Source organism: Hyla sarda, unplaced genomic scaffold (assembly GCF_029499605.1).
Source record: "Hyla sarda isolate aHylSar1 unplaced genomic scaffold, aHylSar1.hap1 scaffold_26, whole genome shotgun sequence".
Classification (NCBI taxonomy): domain Eukaryota; kingdom Metazoa; phylum Chordata; class Amphibia; order Anura; family Hylidae; genus Hyla; species Hyla sarda.
The window spans coordinates 257,762-274,029 of record NW_026609289.1 but is presented as its reverse complement, the minus strand read 5'-3'; the positions used below and the strand labels follow the sequence as shown (position 1 = coordinate 274,029).

The 16,268-nt window shown below is 41.9% G+C and overlaps 4 pseudogenes; 2 read left to right on the top strand and 2 right to left on the bottom strand.

Moving 5' to 3' along the window:
- Positions 1–2,898: 2,898 nt before the first annotated feature.
- On the top strand, positions 2,899–3,073 carry LOC130324149 (U2 spliceosomal RNA; annotated as a pseudogene).
- A 2,081-nt stretch (positions 3,074–5,154) lies between these two features.
- LOC130324154 (U2 spliceosomal RNA) lies at positions 5,155–5,333 on the top strand (annotated as a pseudogene).
- Positions 5,334–7,611: 2,278 nt separating this feature from the next.
- Positions 7,612–7,813, bottom strand: LOC130324145 (U2 spliceosomal RNA; annotated as a pseudogene).
- Positions 7,814–14,499: 6,686 nt separating this feature from the next.
- LOC130324148 (U2 spliceosomal RNA) lies at positions 14,500–14,676 on the bottom strand (annotated as a pseudogene).
- Between the last annotated feature and the right edge of the window lie 1,592 nt (positions 14,677–16,268).

The following is a 16,268-nucleotide window of genomic DNA, read 5'->3' as shown; positions in this document are numbered from 1 at the left end:
AGTCGTATTTTAATTAACGGTTTTTTATCCCAAGAGGTATGTTTACAGTCTGGGGTGAAACAGGGGTGCCCCCTATCACCCATTCTTTTCATATGTGCAATAGAACCTCTGTTGAATGTTTTGAGAAAAGATAAGCTCATTAGAGGAGTGCCAATCCCTGGAAGTGGAGGACAGAGCGTAAAGACGATAGCATACATGGATGATGTTAATATTCTATGTTCAGATGAACCAACCCTGAAACGTGCTATCAGACAGACAGAATTTTTTTGTGAGGGCTCTGGCTTCAAATTAAATAAAAATAAATGTGATTGCTTTGCAATAGGGAATTGGGGCAATACGGAGGTGAATGTGCAATATGATAAAATCAAAATCTTGGGTGTCATCTTTGACAATGAAAATAATGGAGAGGAAAGCTGGTCTATCGTCAAAGAGAAAGTGCAAAAGAAAATACGTTTTTGGAAAATGAGGAAATTAACAATAGAAGGAAAAGTACTGATAATGAAAGCTTTGTTGCTACCTATCATGCTATATTTAAGCTTGGTTTTCCCACCGAGTGAACGCACCTTAAAGTTTTTAAACAAGATTTGCTTTCATTTTTTATGGGGGTCTAAAATGGATAAACTCAGGAGAGATGTAATGATGAAGACAAAGAAATTGGGGGGTAAGGATGTGCCTGATTTAAAAAGGTTTTTATATATTCACTTTTTTTCTATGTGTTTTAATGGCTTGCAAAGAAACTGTTATTGGTCTTATTTTTTAAAAAATGCTGCAGGTCACATTTTTAGAAAAAGAAAGTGGATAACCTTACCTTTAACGTCCCCAATCTTATTTATTCCCCCAGCGCACTATGTGGTTTTAGAAAAGATTATTCGTATTTATGGCATTGCTAATTTTAGTCAAGAAATTTGTAGTAATGCACGAAAATTAGTTCCTGAAATCAGGAAGATAGAACAGATTTGCTTAATATCTAATTATTCCACTGAGAAATCTCTAAGAGTTTGGAGGATGGTGAATATGGGATTCTTATCTAATGACTTAAAAGATCTGGCCTGGCAGATAGCACATCAATGTTTGCCTACCAGAGAATTCCAACACAGAAGAGGATTGTGTCGTAGTGCAAAGTGCCCGAGAATGGGGTGTCCTAGTGAGGAAACAGTTTTACACATTTTTTGGAACTGTTTTTACGCCCAAGAGATATGGCATTTGATAGGACCCTTACTAAAATTCATTTCTGATCTTAATTTTTTAAATCATGAAGTTATTTTATATGGATTTTATAATGTTTTATCTGTGGAGAAGTCTCGGGTTTTGTGGATTAGTATAAATTGTATTAAAATTGCACTATGGAAGACGAGGAATATTCTTCTTTTTAAAAGAGACACTATTACCTCTAAAGATTGTGTTCGCCTAGCTCTTAGTGAGATGTATGTTTTCTATTTATTGGATAAAAAAAAGATTAGGTCACAAAGTGGCTAAAAGTCTTTGGAATCTACATCTGTGGAATATGCTTTTAGCAGACTAAGTGTAATCTGGACTGCGTAAGGTCTTTTAGTCTAAGAATATTATATCTAAAAGTAAAAAAATCTGTTCTTATCAGTTTAACCCCTTAAGGACGCAGGACGTAAATGTACGTCCTGGTGAGGTGGTACTTAACGCACCAGGACGTACATTTACGTCCTAAGCATAACCGCGGGCATCGGAGCGATGCCCGTGTCATGCGCGGCTGATCCCGGCTGCTAATCGCAGCCAGGGACCCGCCGGCAATGGCCGACGCCCGCGATCTCGCGGGCGTCCGCCATTAACCCCTCAGGTGCCGGGATCAATACAGATCCCGGCATCTGCGGGAGTTCGCGATTAAAATGAACGATCGGATCGCCCGCAGCGCTGCTGCGGGGATCCGATCATTCATAACGCCGCACGGAGGTCCCCTCACCTTCCTCCGTGCGGCTCCCGGCGTCTCCTGCTCTGGTCTGTGATCGAGCAGACCAGAGCAGGAGATGACCGATAATACTGATCTGTTCTATTTCCTATACATAGAACAGATCAGTATTAGCAATCATGGTATTGCTATGAATAGTCCCCTATGGGGACTATTCAAGTGTAAAAAAAAATGTAAAAAAATGTAAAAGTAAAAGTAAAAAAAAGTGAAAAATCCCCTCCCCCAATAAAAAAGTAAAACGTCCGTTTTTTCCTATTTTACCCCCAAAAAGCGTAAAAAACATTTTTTGTAGACATATTTGGTATCGCCGCGTGCGTAAATGTCCGAACTATTAAAATAAAATGTTAATGATCCCGTACGGTGAACGGCGTGAACGAAAAAAATTTTAAAAAGTCCAAAATTCCTACTTTTTTAATACATTTTATTAAAAAAAAATTATAAAAAATGTATTAAAAGTTTTTTATATACAAATGTGGTATCAAAAAAAAGTACAGATCATGGCGCATAAAATGAGCCCCCATACCGCCGCTTATACGGAAAAATAAAAAAGTTATAGGTCATCAAAATAAAGGGATTATAAACGTACTAATTTGGTTAAAAAGTTTGTGATTTTTTTTAAGCGCAACAATAATATAAAAGTATATAATAATGGGTATCATTTTAATCGTATTGACCCTCAGAATAAAGAACACATGTCATTTTTACCAGAAATTGTACGGCGTGAAAACAAAACCTTCCAAAATTAGCAAAATTGCGTTTTTCGTTTTAATTTCCCCACAAAAATAGTGTTTTTTGGTTGCGCCATACATTTTATGATATAATGAGTGATGTCATTACAAAGGACAACTGGTCACGCAAAAAATAAGCCCTCATACTAGTCTGTGGATGAAAATATAAAAGAGTTATGATTTTTAGAAGGCGAGGAGGAAAAAATGAAAACGTAAAAATTAAATTGTCTGAGTCCTTAAGGCCAAAATGGGCTGAGTCCTTAAGGGGTTAATATCTGATACGTCCCCTATCTGGGGACCATATATTAAATGGATTTTTGAGAACGGGGGCCGATTTCGAAGCTTGCTTCCGTCGCCCTATGCATTGACCCGATATGGCAGTATCTTCGGGTACAGTGCACCACCCCCTTACAGGGTTAAAAAGAAAGATTCCTACTTTCATTGCTACCTGCTTGCTGGCTAGCCAGCCCTGTGGGCCTTGCTGCTGCTGCAGCCAAAAAACAAAAGGTGGTGCTGCTGCTGCTTCTGCTTCTGCTTGTGTCTGGCCGCTGTTGGAGCGTCCAGGCACAGGACTTCTGCTGCTGCTGAATAAATGGCCTCCTTAATTGGATCATCTGAGCAGCCAGCACACCTGTGCAGGTAGGTAGGGCATGACATGATAGGCAGCTGCCTTATAGCGGGTGGGTGCTGAATGTTCCTAATTGACAAAATAAGATTAATGCTTATGAAGAAATATAAAATCTCATCCCTTCCCCAATATCGCGCCACACCCCTACCCCTTAATTCCCTGGTTGAACTTGATGGACATATGTCTTTTTTCGACCGTACTAACTATGTAACTATGTAACTATGTAACATAACATGGGGGGTCTCCTGGCTGTTCACACAGGTGTGTCATTGCTGTACATTGACCATGCATTGCTTCTGTGGTATTGCAAAGGCAAAGACAAATGCTTCCAGCCATCCATTGCACTAATGGATTGGTCATCAGCTGGCTGTCTATGTCCCGCATCAATATAGACCAAAGTACAGAGGGTTAGGCTATGCTATTGTGCACCTACCTAATGCATCAGAAGGTGCGAGGCCCTTGCTAAATTCTGTGCACAGACTTTGAGATCTATGCTTTAGACTGTATCTAAACCTGCTCCAACATGGACTGACATTCTGGCCTACTTTCAGCCGATGCGACTTGTCTGTCGCTGAACAGTCGCTTTTTATGTATTCAGCACCTATGTATAATGTTGTAAAAATGCTCTAGAAGCTAAAGTCGCAGAAATGTCACACATATTTGGCCTGCAACTTTCTGTGCGACAAATTCAGACAGGAAAAATCAATATAAATCCTCAGAAAATTATCCCCCAGTGTCTCCATCTGCTGGCGGTATTGAATAAGCATTGCTGCACTGATAGGGTATGCATTAGACGAAAAAAAAGAAGAAAAAGAAGAATAATACGCCCAGAAAAGAGGCGAAAAGGAGAAAAACGTAAAAAAAACGTGAAAAAAAAGTAAGAGGAAGAGAAGGGAAAAAAAGGTGGAAATGGGTTTAAAAGTGATTTCAGCGGAGAAATATATATATATATATATATATATATATATATATATATATATACGCGCACACACACACATATATATATATATAAACGTATTCTCCGTTGAGATATTGCAGCCGCTGCTGTGTCCAGGCTCAGGAGCCTTAGCACTGTGCTGTGATGTCACTCAATACCACTGACATCACTAGGTGTAAACAACATCTCACCTTAGCTGTGTATGTGACTATGGAGCTGGTTGGTGATGTCGTCTATTATGGCCTTCATAGAAGCAACAGGAGATTGTTGCCTCCATCTAGAACCCTTAGAACTACAGTGCTATGATGTCACTCACTTCCACAGGCCTTGCAGAGTGTAAACAACAACAACCCAGCTTTGTTGTGTATGTAACCATAGGGATTGTGATGTCGCCTAGAACCTTCACAGCAGCGACAGCTTTATGAGGAGCATCAGCACTGCTCTGCCTGAGCAGAACCATCACCGCCATAGGTTGTCAAATAACCCGGATTTAACCCACACAAGTAAGTCCAATAGGGTGCAGGCATGTCCTCTATGCTTACAGCTTCCCGTGGGTGTTGGTTTGATACCGTTTGGGGACAGCCAAGGAGGCATCTGCAGGCAACAAAGGTAGGTGTGTGCTTGTGTGTGTGTTTCCTATGCAGATCCTAAGCCCAGTGTCACATGCAAGTAGGAGGAGTAAGAAGGGTTCCTGGCAAATCCGGGTTATGGATTGCATTTAAAAAGGCCCCGTGGGAGTGCAATGGGCCCCTGTCTTGCTGCTTAGCAATAATGGTATGGGTTTAGGTTCTGCTGTGTGTACTGGTGGTTGACTGCCCCCCAGCCCAGAGTGTGCATGGGAAATTGTCTGGCAGCCTCCCTGACAGCAAGCAGTGATAGTGCCCATGAAGGGGACCTTGTTGGGCCCGCCCCTTTCACGGTTATCGCTTCTTGGCCTTTTGGCTAAGATCAAGTGTAGTAGCTGTTCTTATCAGTTTTTCATGCCGGTGGACAGTAACGCCGATGTGGGGATGGGTGCTGCATGGAGGATGCAGGTGTACCAGGGCTTTCCGGGGCTGGTTCTGAGGAATCAGCTCGACGGCTGCCCCAATGTGACCTGTTCCCTCCGGGTCTCGCCATGAGGCTGAGAGGGTCTAGAGCCGAGGTACTTTTGTGCCTCGGGGAGTGGTGACCCCGAGGTGCCGAAACTCACTGGGAGGATAGACTCACTGAGTTGAAGCACGGGCACCATAATCTCTTCACCTTGTGGCACTCACCTCTTGATTCCCGGCCTTCTGGCTAGGATCAGAGAAATTTTTATAGATCTGGCCGGATGTCCGGGCAGTATATCTGCACACATTCACTTATTTATTTCTTTTTTGTCTCACTGTGTCACTTTTTGCGTGTTGTGTGTTCACAGGATTTGTCAGGATGCGGTAGCCCTTCTGGGTGTCCCTCCTGGCGGTCTAGGGGAGGTGTGTGTGGCCATTAGGTTCCGCACCTCCCTGCAAACACCCCGGGTACTCCTGCTTTGGCAGGGTACCTACCGTAATCGGCTCTGCGGGCAGATACCTTGGCTAACGCCAAGGGGGATGCCGGGAGCATTTGTGGTCCCCAAGTAGCTTCGGCGAAAAGGGACATCGAACCTGGAACCTCGCAGGTACCTTTTGGTCCGGAGGCGAAGGGTAAGGTTTGTTGGGGGGCCTCTCTCCTATCGGAGAAGGGCTTGCGATAGACCGCATCCTTTGTGCACGTTTTTTTAGTGTAACACGTTTGCACTTTTTCTTGCACTTTGGGTGAATCGAGAGCACGTTCCTCGGCTTTAGATAAAAAAAGAAAAAAGTGTTGAGGGATAGCCAATGTATTGTTTACATCTACCACAGTAGTGCACCCATATTCCTGTATTGTATTCTAATTGTTACACATCCACACCGTTTATCTGGTGTAGGATTCTATTGTGGCACTTGTAGTCTGCTGCAGGCATCCTCCATTGTATGCATTTTTATGCTGGGGATCGCCCCTAGCAACGGACTACAAGGGCAGGATCTGCTCCCCCAGTATAAATGCACAACCGCATTTGGGGTTGAGCACCTCCAGCCATTTGAGACCACGTTTTTTGTTGTTTGTTTAAATTTTATATTTGGAGGTGTGTAAACTCCAACATTAATGCGCCTTGAATATCTACAAGGCAGCATTAAGGTAGCACCTGTGAGGCCAGGCACCCATATTAGCCAACTCAGGTGGGGCTTGCAGCTTGCCTCCCTCCTCCCATTGCATGTGTGCTCAGTCACGCTGGAGGGTATCTGGAAGGAAGTTGTGAGTCAACCGAATGCTGCCGTAATTGCCCACTGGCCCCTGTTCTGCTTATCAAGCACAGGTAGGATTAGCGTTAGGTCTCGCACCAATTTGAGAAACCTTGGCGTTGGTGTGCGGGCTCTGGTGTGTCCTTCATATGAGGATACACTGGCGAATGTCTCAATTTTAACATCAGTGTTGAGGGATAGCCAATGAATTGTTTACATCTACCACAGTAGTGCACCCATATTCCTGTATTGTATTCTAATTGTTACACATCCACACCGTTTATCTGGTGTAGGATTCTATTGTGGCACTTGTAGTCCGCTGCAGGCATCCTCCATTGTATGCATTTTTATGCTGGGGATTGCCCCTAGCAACGGACTACAAGGGCAGGATCTGCTCCCCCAGTATAAATGCACAACCGCATTTGGGGTTGAGCACCTCCAGCCATTTGAGACCACATTTTTTGTTGTTTGTTTTATATATATATAAAGCATAGATCTCAAAGACATAGACAGCCAGCTGATGACCAATCCATTAGTGCAATGGATGGCTGGAAGCATTTGTCTTTGCCTTTGCAATACCACAGAAGCAATGCATGGTCAATGTACAGCAATGACACACCTGTGTGAACAGCCAGGAGACCCCCCATGTTATGTTACATAGTTACATAGTTACATAGTTAGTACGGTCGAAAAAAGACATATGTCCATCAAGTTCAACCAGGGAATTAAGGGGTAGGGGTGTGGCGCGATATTGGGGAAGGGATGAGATTTTATATTTCTTCATAAGCATTAATCTTATTTTGTCAATTAGGAACATTCAGCACCCAACCGCTATAAGGCAGCTGCCTATCATGTCATGCCCTACCTGCACAGGTGTGCTGGCTGCTCAGATGATCCAATTAAGGAGGCCATTTAGTCAGCAGCAGCAGAAGTCCTGTGCCTGGACGCTCCAACAGCGGCCAGACACAAGCAGCAGCAGCAGCACCACCTTTTGTTTTTTGGCTGCAGCAGCAGCAAGGCCCACAGGGCTGGCTAGCTGGCTAGCCAGCAAGCAGGTAGCAATGAAAGTAGGAATCTTTCTTTTTAACCCTGTAAGGGGGTGGTGCACTGTACCCGAAGATACATATCGGGTCAATGCATAGGGCGACGGAAGCAAGCTTCGAAATCGGCCCCCGTTCTCAAAAATCCATTTAATATATGGTCCCCAGATAGGGGACGTATCAGATATTAAACTGATAAGAACAGATTTTTTTTTTTTTTTACGTTTTTATTAGTAAAGTGCAAAAACAAAAAATACATACAAGTAAACTTTCACTACTATTCAAAATGCATCATATTACATATCACATTATTGCATTCCAAAGACTAAAGTGCCAAAGTGAATTAGCTTTCTGGGCCCCCAGTCTCTTTTTGTCCAATAAATAGTAGACAAAAAGATCACTCAGTGCAAGTTTAAAACAGTCACTTTCACTAATCAAGTCTTTCTGGAAAACCAAAATATTGCGAGACTTCCATAAGGCATTCTTGACGGTATTCACAACAGTCCATATCACTCTCTCTGTATCTTTATTTTGACTCGTAAAATTCCCGAATAAAACAACTTCATGATTAAAAGTCTTTAGACCGTTAAGAAACATTAAAAGACTCGCCACACTTTTCCACACCTCTTGAGCATAAAAACAGTTCCAAAACACATGCAAGACTGTCTCTTCTCCTCCACAGCTTCCTCTTGGACATCTTGAAGTATTGCACAATCCCCGTCTGTGCTGAAAGTGTCTGGTAGGTACACACTCATGTGCTATTGACCATGCAAGATCTTTATTGTAATTCTCCAGATACGGTGCATTAACCATCCTCCACACTCTGTCACATTTTGTTTTAGAGAAGTTTAAAATCCCAGAGGTTTGCTCCGATCTCCTGAGCTCCATCTCTATTCTTTTGGGATGCTTTAGAATCTCAATGTCCATGTCTTTCAAGTTATACAGACTAATCACTTTCTCTAAAACCATATAGTGCTTTGGAGGTATGATTAAAACAGGGGATGTCTGAGGTAGGTGAATCCATTTTCTTTTTCTAAATATATCACCAGCAGCATACTTTAGATAAAATGTCCATTGTTTAGAGGATAAAACAGTCTTAAAACACATGCTAAAAAACTTCAGGTATAAAATTTTTTTAAGATTAGGAACGTTTTTACCTCCATTTTTGTGCAGCTTGTACATAATGTCTCTCTTGAGTTTTTCCATCCTTGAACTCCAGATAAAATGAAAAAATTGTTTTTGCAGGTTTTTAAGAACAGTCTCTGATGGAGGAAACACTGTGTTAAGGTACAATAAAACAGGTAAAAGCAAGGAACGTATAATTAAAAGCTTCCCTTCAATTGATAGTTTCCTAAGCTTCCAAAAGTCAATTTTTTTCTGTACCTTTTCTTTAATAATGTTCCAACTCTCCTCTCCATCATTTTTTGCATTAAAAACCACTCCTAAAACCTTTATTTTCTCACTCTGGATCTTTAGTTGGGGGATGTCTGTATTTGACCACTTCCCAATCCCCAAACATTCACATTTAGCAATATTTAGTTTAAAAGCAGACGCTTGGCAAAAAAATTCAGTCTTCATCAAGGCTCTTCTGACAGATACTTCTGAGCCACATAAAATGGTCACATCATCAATATATGCAAGGGTTTTCGTAAACTGTCCATTACCCCCTGGTATGGGGACCCCTCTGATCACCTTGTCCTTTCTCAGCATAGCCAGCAGGGCACATATAAATAGCAGCGGTGACAAAGGGCATCCTTGCTTAACACCGGACTCAGTAAAACATCTTCAGATAAAAACCCATTGACTAAAATTTTGCTAAAGCAGTCATTGTATAAAAGTGCAGCATGCTTGATAAAACTCTCTGGAAAACCCATCTTTTTTTAAAAAAACAGTCCATAAATGCTGGTGGGAAACTCTGTCATATGCTTTCATAAAATCAAGAGATAACACTGCAAGCTTCTGTTGGCGCTCCTGCTGGTACCAGATGGCATCTCTAATGACATTGAGATGCTCCCACACTGCACGCCCTGGAACACCACATACTTGGTCAGGGTGGATCACCGTCTCAATCACTAGCTTCATGCGGTTGACCAAGATTTTTGCAAAAATGTTATAGTCCACATTGAGTAGAGTGATTGGTCTCCAATTTTCTAGCTTTGTCTTGTCTCCTTTCTTGTACAACAAAGTCACCACACCACTCCTCCAGGACTCAGGCAGCTTCTCACAGTTAAAAACCTCTTTAAGAACAGCATAAAAATCAGACTTTAAAATTTCCCAAAAAGACAGGTAAAATTCTATTTGTAATCCATCAGATCCAGGAGTTTTCCCTTTTAAAAAACTCTTTATTGCACTTTTCACTTCAGCCATATTCACACTATTGCACAAAACATCTTTGTCCTGATCACTCAGACAATATTGCACAGAGTCCATTACTTCGGGTAAAAAGTCAGAGTCAATGTGTTTTTCACTAAAAAGATCATGATAAAAACTGTGTGCTTTATTTAAAAGTCCATCTTTAGTAGTCTCACCATCAAGATTTTTTATTAATTCTTTCTTTTCAACAAGTTTCTTTAAAAAGAAGCGTGAGCAAGTCTCATTTTTTTCCATATGTTCCACTTTTGCATTATAAATTATTTCTTTACCTTTTCCTTCCACAGCTTTCTTTATCTCCTCTTTCACCTTTACAATTGTATCATCCATGTTCACACCAATGCTCCTCAGCTGGTAACAGGTTTGCAGTTTTGTGTTTAGCCTTTTAAACCACCTTTGCTTCTCCTTGGCTTTGTTCACACCAGCACGCATAAAAAATTCTTTTATTTTGGCCTTTGCATGCTCCCACCAGTCCAGCATTGATGCAAACCGCTGTTGGAGATTTTTTAGTTTTTTATAATAAATAACAAAGTCTCTCTTTATGACTTCATCTTCTAGGAGCTGTGAGTTCAGTCTCCAAACACCTTTCCCTTTGATGACATCAGGTAAGTAAATTTCCACAGAGAGAAGTTTGTGGTCAGACAAGACATTATCTGTGAGTTTAGCATTTTTAATTTTTATATTTTCAGAAATAAGGACAAAGTCAATTCTGGATTTATAGATGTTACTTTCCCAGGTGTATCCAGGATCAGATGGGTTTTGACTTTTCCAGGCATCTTGCAATCTGTTGTCCTGAATTAGATTCTTCAGCTGCACTTCAGTCTTGTCTTTTCTCACAGACCCAGAGACTCTCCTCTCATCAGGCAACACACAGTTAAAATCTCCTCCCAAGACAAGAGAGGAAGCTCCATGCAAATACAACTGCACAATCTCTAGGAGGGAGGATCTTTCTTCTTTAACAGGGGAGGCATAGATGTTAATAATCCTCAACTCCACTCCATTATATTGTACATTCACAAGCAATGCCCTCCCAGGCACAATTTCCACAAAGGACATGATGTTAAAGTCCTGGCCCTTAAAAAGTATTCCAACTCCAGAGTTCTTATTTGAGTTGTCACCTGACCAGATAGATGGGCCATATATCCAGTCAGTTCTCAGGTATTCATAATTCATGTGATGATCAATTCCACATTCTTGAATTAGAAAAATTCTTGCATTCAAAGTTGACAAATATGCAAAAAAAGCAGCCCTCCTTGCAGGACTCTTTATTCCTCTCGCATTAAGCGAGGCAATGCTGATGGTAGCCATTTAACCCTTTTCAGGAGTTGCTGCCTCAGACTCAGGAGATGTAAATTCCTGGATAACTTGAGATGGTGCAACCAGTAACCGTTTTGTTTGGCCACTGTTCACATCTGAGACAACAGGATCTTTCTTTCTCTTTTTTTTCACGTCTTCAACCTCCATCTCCTCTGACCAGTCTCTTGCAAGTGTAGCCACAGATGATCCCTGCTCCATATCTGACTCGGCAAAGTCCGACTCAGTGACAGCGACCACCGACTCCACCGCCCCCATGGTGACAGCAGGGACAGCACGGGGTTCACTGCCACCAACTTTCCGCTGGATAACATCTGGCTTTACAGCAGCAGGTTTTACAGTCTCTTTCTTTTTAACTGCAGAGACTGCAGTCTGAACAGACCCAACAGCAACAGCAACAGGATCCACAGTCTGAATAGTGTCCACAGGTTTGGATCCAGCCTCGGGTGTGGCAGCAATAGCAGCAGCAGCAGCAGCAGCCTGGTCACAAGATGATGCAGCGACCTCCGCCCAAGTTCTGGACCTGTACAGACAGTCTTTGAACACATGTCCACGTTGCCTGCAGAGATTGCACACCACCTCCTCCGTGCAACCTCCTGAGGTATGTCCAGCTTTGCCGCAATGACCACAGAACTGCACAGATGGTGAAGTGCAAGCATCCTGTCTGTGGCCAAAGCTCCTGCATTTTCTGCAAAATTCCGGCATGTTGTTATAAAACAGGTAGCCTCTGTCTCTGCCAATTGTAAAGCTGGAGGGCGGATGTTGCATGCCCTCAATTCCATCAGGATCAGCTCTAAACTTCACACGGAACTTGTATTTACCAGTCCAGAGATCCTCTGTATTGAAGATTTTCTCTCCTCCTTTCACCTCAGAGCAATATCTCTGGAGAAAGCGCCCAATGTCAGCCAGATTCACATACGGATTGTACATGAACACCACCAGGTTTGTCTCTCCTGCAGTGTATAACACAGTGAAGGTAAGTCCATCCAGCTCAGGTGAATTCAGCTTGGACTTTAATTGGTAGTGCAGATTCTGACAGGCGCTGTGAGATTCAAGCACAAGGACATATGAAGCTCTCCCATGCTGCTGCAGACATAGAATATCCTGCTTTTTCACCAGCAAGGTCTTTAGGAAGATGTTCTTCACAAGATGTTCCAAGCTGAACTTGTCCAATGCACTTTCAAGGATATCCACACGAAATCCATTCTTTATCCTGGTCTCTCCATCTTTCAGGTAATTAATTCGGCTCTGGAAAGCCATTATCGCACAATTCACAGTAGCCCCCGCAAGGGATAGCTCCTGCAATCCACCTCGCACCTCTTGATCTTAGCCAAAAGGCCGAGAAGCGATAACCGTGAAAGGGGCGGGCCCAACAAGGTCCCCTTCATGGGCACTATCACTGCTTGCTGGAAGGGAGGCTGCCAGACAATTTCCCATGCACACTCTGGGCTGGGGGGCAGTCAACCACCAGTACACACAGCAGAACCTAAACCCATACCATTATTGCTAAGCAGCAAGACAGGGGCCCATTGCACTCCCACGGGGCCTTTTTAAATGCAATCCATAACCCGGATTTGCCAGGAACCCTTCTTACTCCTCCTACTTGCATGTGACACTGGGCTTAGGATCTGCATAGGAAACACACACACAAGCACACACCTACCTTTGTTGCCTGCAGATGCCTCCTTGGCTGTCCCCAAACGGTATCAAACCAACACCCACGGGAAGCTGTAAGCATAGAGGACATGCCTGCACCCTATTGGACTTACTTGTGTGGGTTAAATCCGGGTTATTTGACAACCTATGGCGGTGATGGTTCTGCTCAGGCAGAGCAGTGCTGATGCTCCTCATAAAGCTGTCGCTGCTGTGAAGGTTCTAGGCGACATCACAATCCCTATGGTTACATACACAACAAAGCTGGGTTGTTGTTGTTTACACTCTGCAAGGCCTGTGGAAGTGAGTGACATCTTAGCACTGTAGTTCTAAGGGTTCTAGATGGATGCAACAATCTCCTGTTGCTTCTATGAAGGCCATAATAGACGACATCACCAACCAGCTCCATAGTCACATACACAGCAAAGGTGAGATGTTGTTTACACCTAGTGATGTCAGTGGTATTGAGTGACATCACAGCACAGTGCTAAAGCTGCTGGGCCTGGACACAGCAGCGGCTGCAATATCTCAACGGAGAATACGTTTATATATATATATGTGTGTGTGCGCGTATATATATATATATATATATATATATATATATATATATATTTCTCCGCCGAAATCACTTTTAAACCCAATTCCACCTTTTTTTCCCTTCTCCTTACTTTTTTTTCACGTTTTTTCACGTTTTTCTCCTTTTCGCCTCTTTTCTCGGCGTATTATTCTTCTTTTTCTTCTTTTTTTTCGTCTAATGCATACCCTATCAGTGCAGCAATGCTTATTCAATACCACCAGCAGATGGAGACACTGGGGGATAATTTTCTAAGGATTTATACTGATTTTTCCTGTCTGAATTTGTCGCACAGAAAGTTGCAGGCCAAATATGTGTGACATTTCTGCGACTTTAGCTTCTAGAGCATTTTTACAACATTATACATAGGTGCTGAATACATAAAAAGCGACTGTTCAGCGACAGACAAGTCGCATCGGCTGAAAGTAGGCCAGAATGTCAGTCCATGTTGGAGCAGGTTTAGATACAGTCTAAAGCATAGATCTCAAAGTCTGTGCACAGAATTTAGCAAGGGCCTCGCACCTTCTGATGCATTAGGTAGGTGCACAATAGCATAGCCTAACCCTCTGTACTTTGGTCTATATTGATGCGGGACATAGACAGCCAGCTGATGACCAATCCATTAGTGCAATGGATGGCTGGAAGCATTTGTCTTTGCCTTTGCAATACCACAGAAGCAATGCATGGTCAATGTACAGCAATGACACACCTGTGTGAACAGCCAGGAGACCCCCCATGTTATGTCAATTAGGAACATTCAGCACCCACCCGCTATAAGGCAGCTACCTATCATGTCATGCCCTAGCTGCACAGGTGTGCTGGCTGCTCAGATGATCCAATTAAGGAGGCCATTTAGTCAGCAGCAGCAGAAGTCCTGTGCCTGGACGCTCCAACAGCGGCCAGACACAAGCAGCAGCAGCACCACCTTTTGTTTTTCGGCTGCAGCAGCAGCAAGGCCCACAGGGCTGGCTAGCTGGCTAGCCAGCAAGCAGGTAGCAATGAAAGTAGGAATCTTTCTTTTTAACCCTGTAAGGGGGTGGTGCACTGTACCCGAAGATACTGCCATATCGGGTCAATGCATAGGGCGACGGAAGCAAGCTTCGAAATCGGCCCCCATTCTCAAACATCCATTTAATATATGGTCCCCAGATAGGGGACGTATCAGATAAGAACAGATTTTTTTTTTTAACTTGGCTACCCCTGAGGGGTATCTTTTTATTTAGAATTCATAAAATTTTACAAAGTGCATTACGATTTTTAAATATAGTTTTTTCAATAAAAACAAATTTTGATAATAAAATCACATATAACAATAAAAGTTTGCATTAATACAATTATAATACACTTAAAATGGGCACTTGGTGGCTTTACAAAAGGGCGTTCCATTCATTAAAATACCATTTTCTAGCTAATAAAGGATAATATTTCTTGTCTAATAAAAAGTACTGGTACATATCACTAAAACAAAGAGCTAAAACATCATTCACAGATAAAATCTCATGTTTAAAAAGTAAAATGTTTCTGGCATTCCATAGAGCTGCTTTAACACAGTTTATGATCTTCCATGCCATTATCTCTTGAGTCCGTATTGGGCATTCCAGACATCCATAAAAAACAGCTGCAGAGTTTAAGTCCTTTATTTCTGTTATCTTCTTCACCAGAGGGAGTATTTTAGTCTATATCCTTTTTGCATAAAAACAAGTCCGGTCTCGGGTTCCTGGCAGCCCTCCCTCGGGCATACTGCAGTGTTGGCCATTCTTTTTCGGTGCTTGAAATCCCCGGCATGGAAGACACTCGTGTATGCAGCTCCAGGCCAGATCTTTCTGTGAATTAAAAAGATAAATCATATTTGCCATCTTCCATATTTTCCTGCATTTCTCTCCATTAAAATTATTCACAGGGGCAATAAAACCACTTTCTTTAATATATTTTAACAGTTTTTTGCTATTAGTTATTTCATTCATACTTTTTCCGTTAAAGTTGTACAGGTTGAAAATTTTCTCTAAAATCTTGTATTGTTGGGGAAGATTAAAAGCATAAGGACAGCTTAAAACAGTTTTAAACCACCCATTCCTCCTCATAAAAAAAACCTGTATTAAAACGGATAAAATATGACCAGTAACTATCCTTAAAAAGTGTGCTAACACATACACACCCATATATATATACCCATATATATATATATATATATATATATATATCCATAGAGATATATATGTGTGTGTGTATGTATTGCTTACTGACATGATAAAAACATTCTTGAGACCAATAAACATATACTTCATTATATTCATCATCAGTAATTTTAGTAGACACATGAATAACTGTTTCTAAACAACAACTCCCATGATAAGGGTTGCCTTCTGCTGTCGCAAATCTTTAGGCTCAACATGTTTTTTAAATTACAACTCCCATCATTCCCACACAGGAAATGGGGGTTGTTTTTTATCAAAAGTTGGAGCATCCACATTAAAAAAACGTTCTCCACAGGGGTGAGTGCCATGCATGTAGTAACTTTTTTTTTAGTTTTTATTTCAGATACGTGTGAAGGGCTACAACTCTGATGTAAATTCAAAAAAATATTTTGACAGCTTGTGTGGTAGTGTTTCTTTCAATAAAATTTTTATAAAACGTGTTGTAATTTTTTATTTTTGTGTAATAAATTTACATTATAAGGCTTAGTAGTGGAAACTGTCTTGTAGACAGAATCCATTACTAAGTCAGGGCTTAGCTTTAGCGCCAAAACCAGCTAGCGCTATCCCCCCCCCCCATTATTACCCTGGTACCCACCGCCACAGGGGTG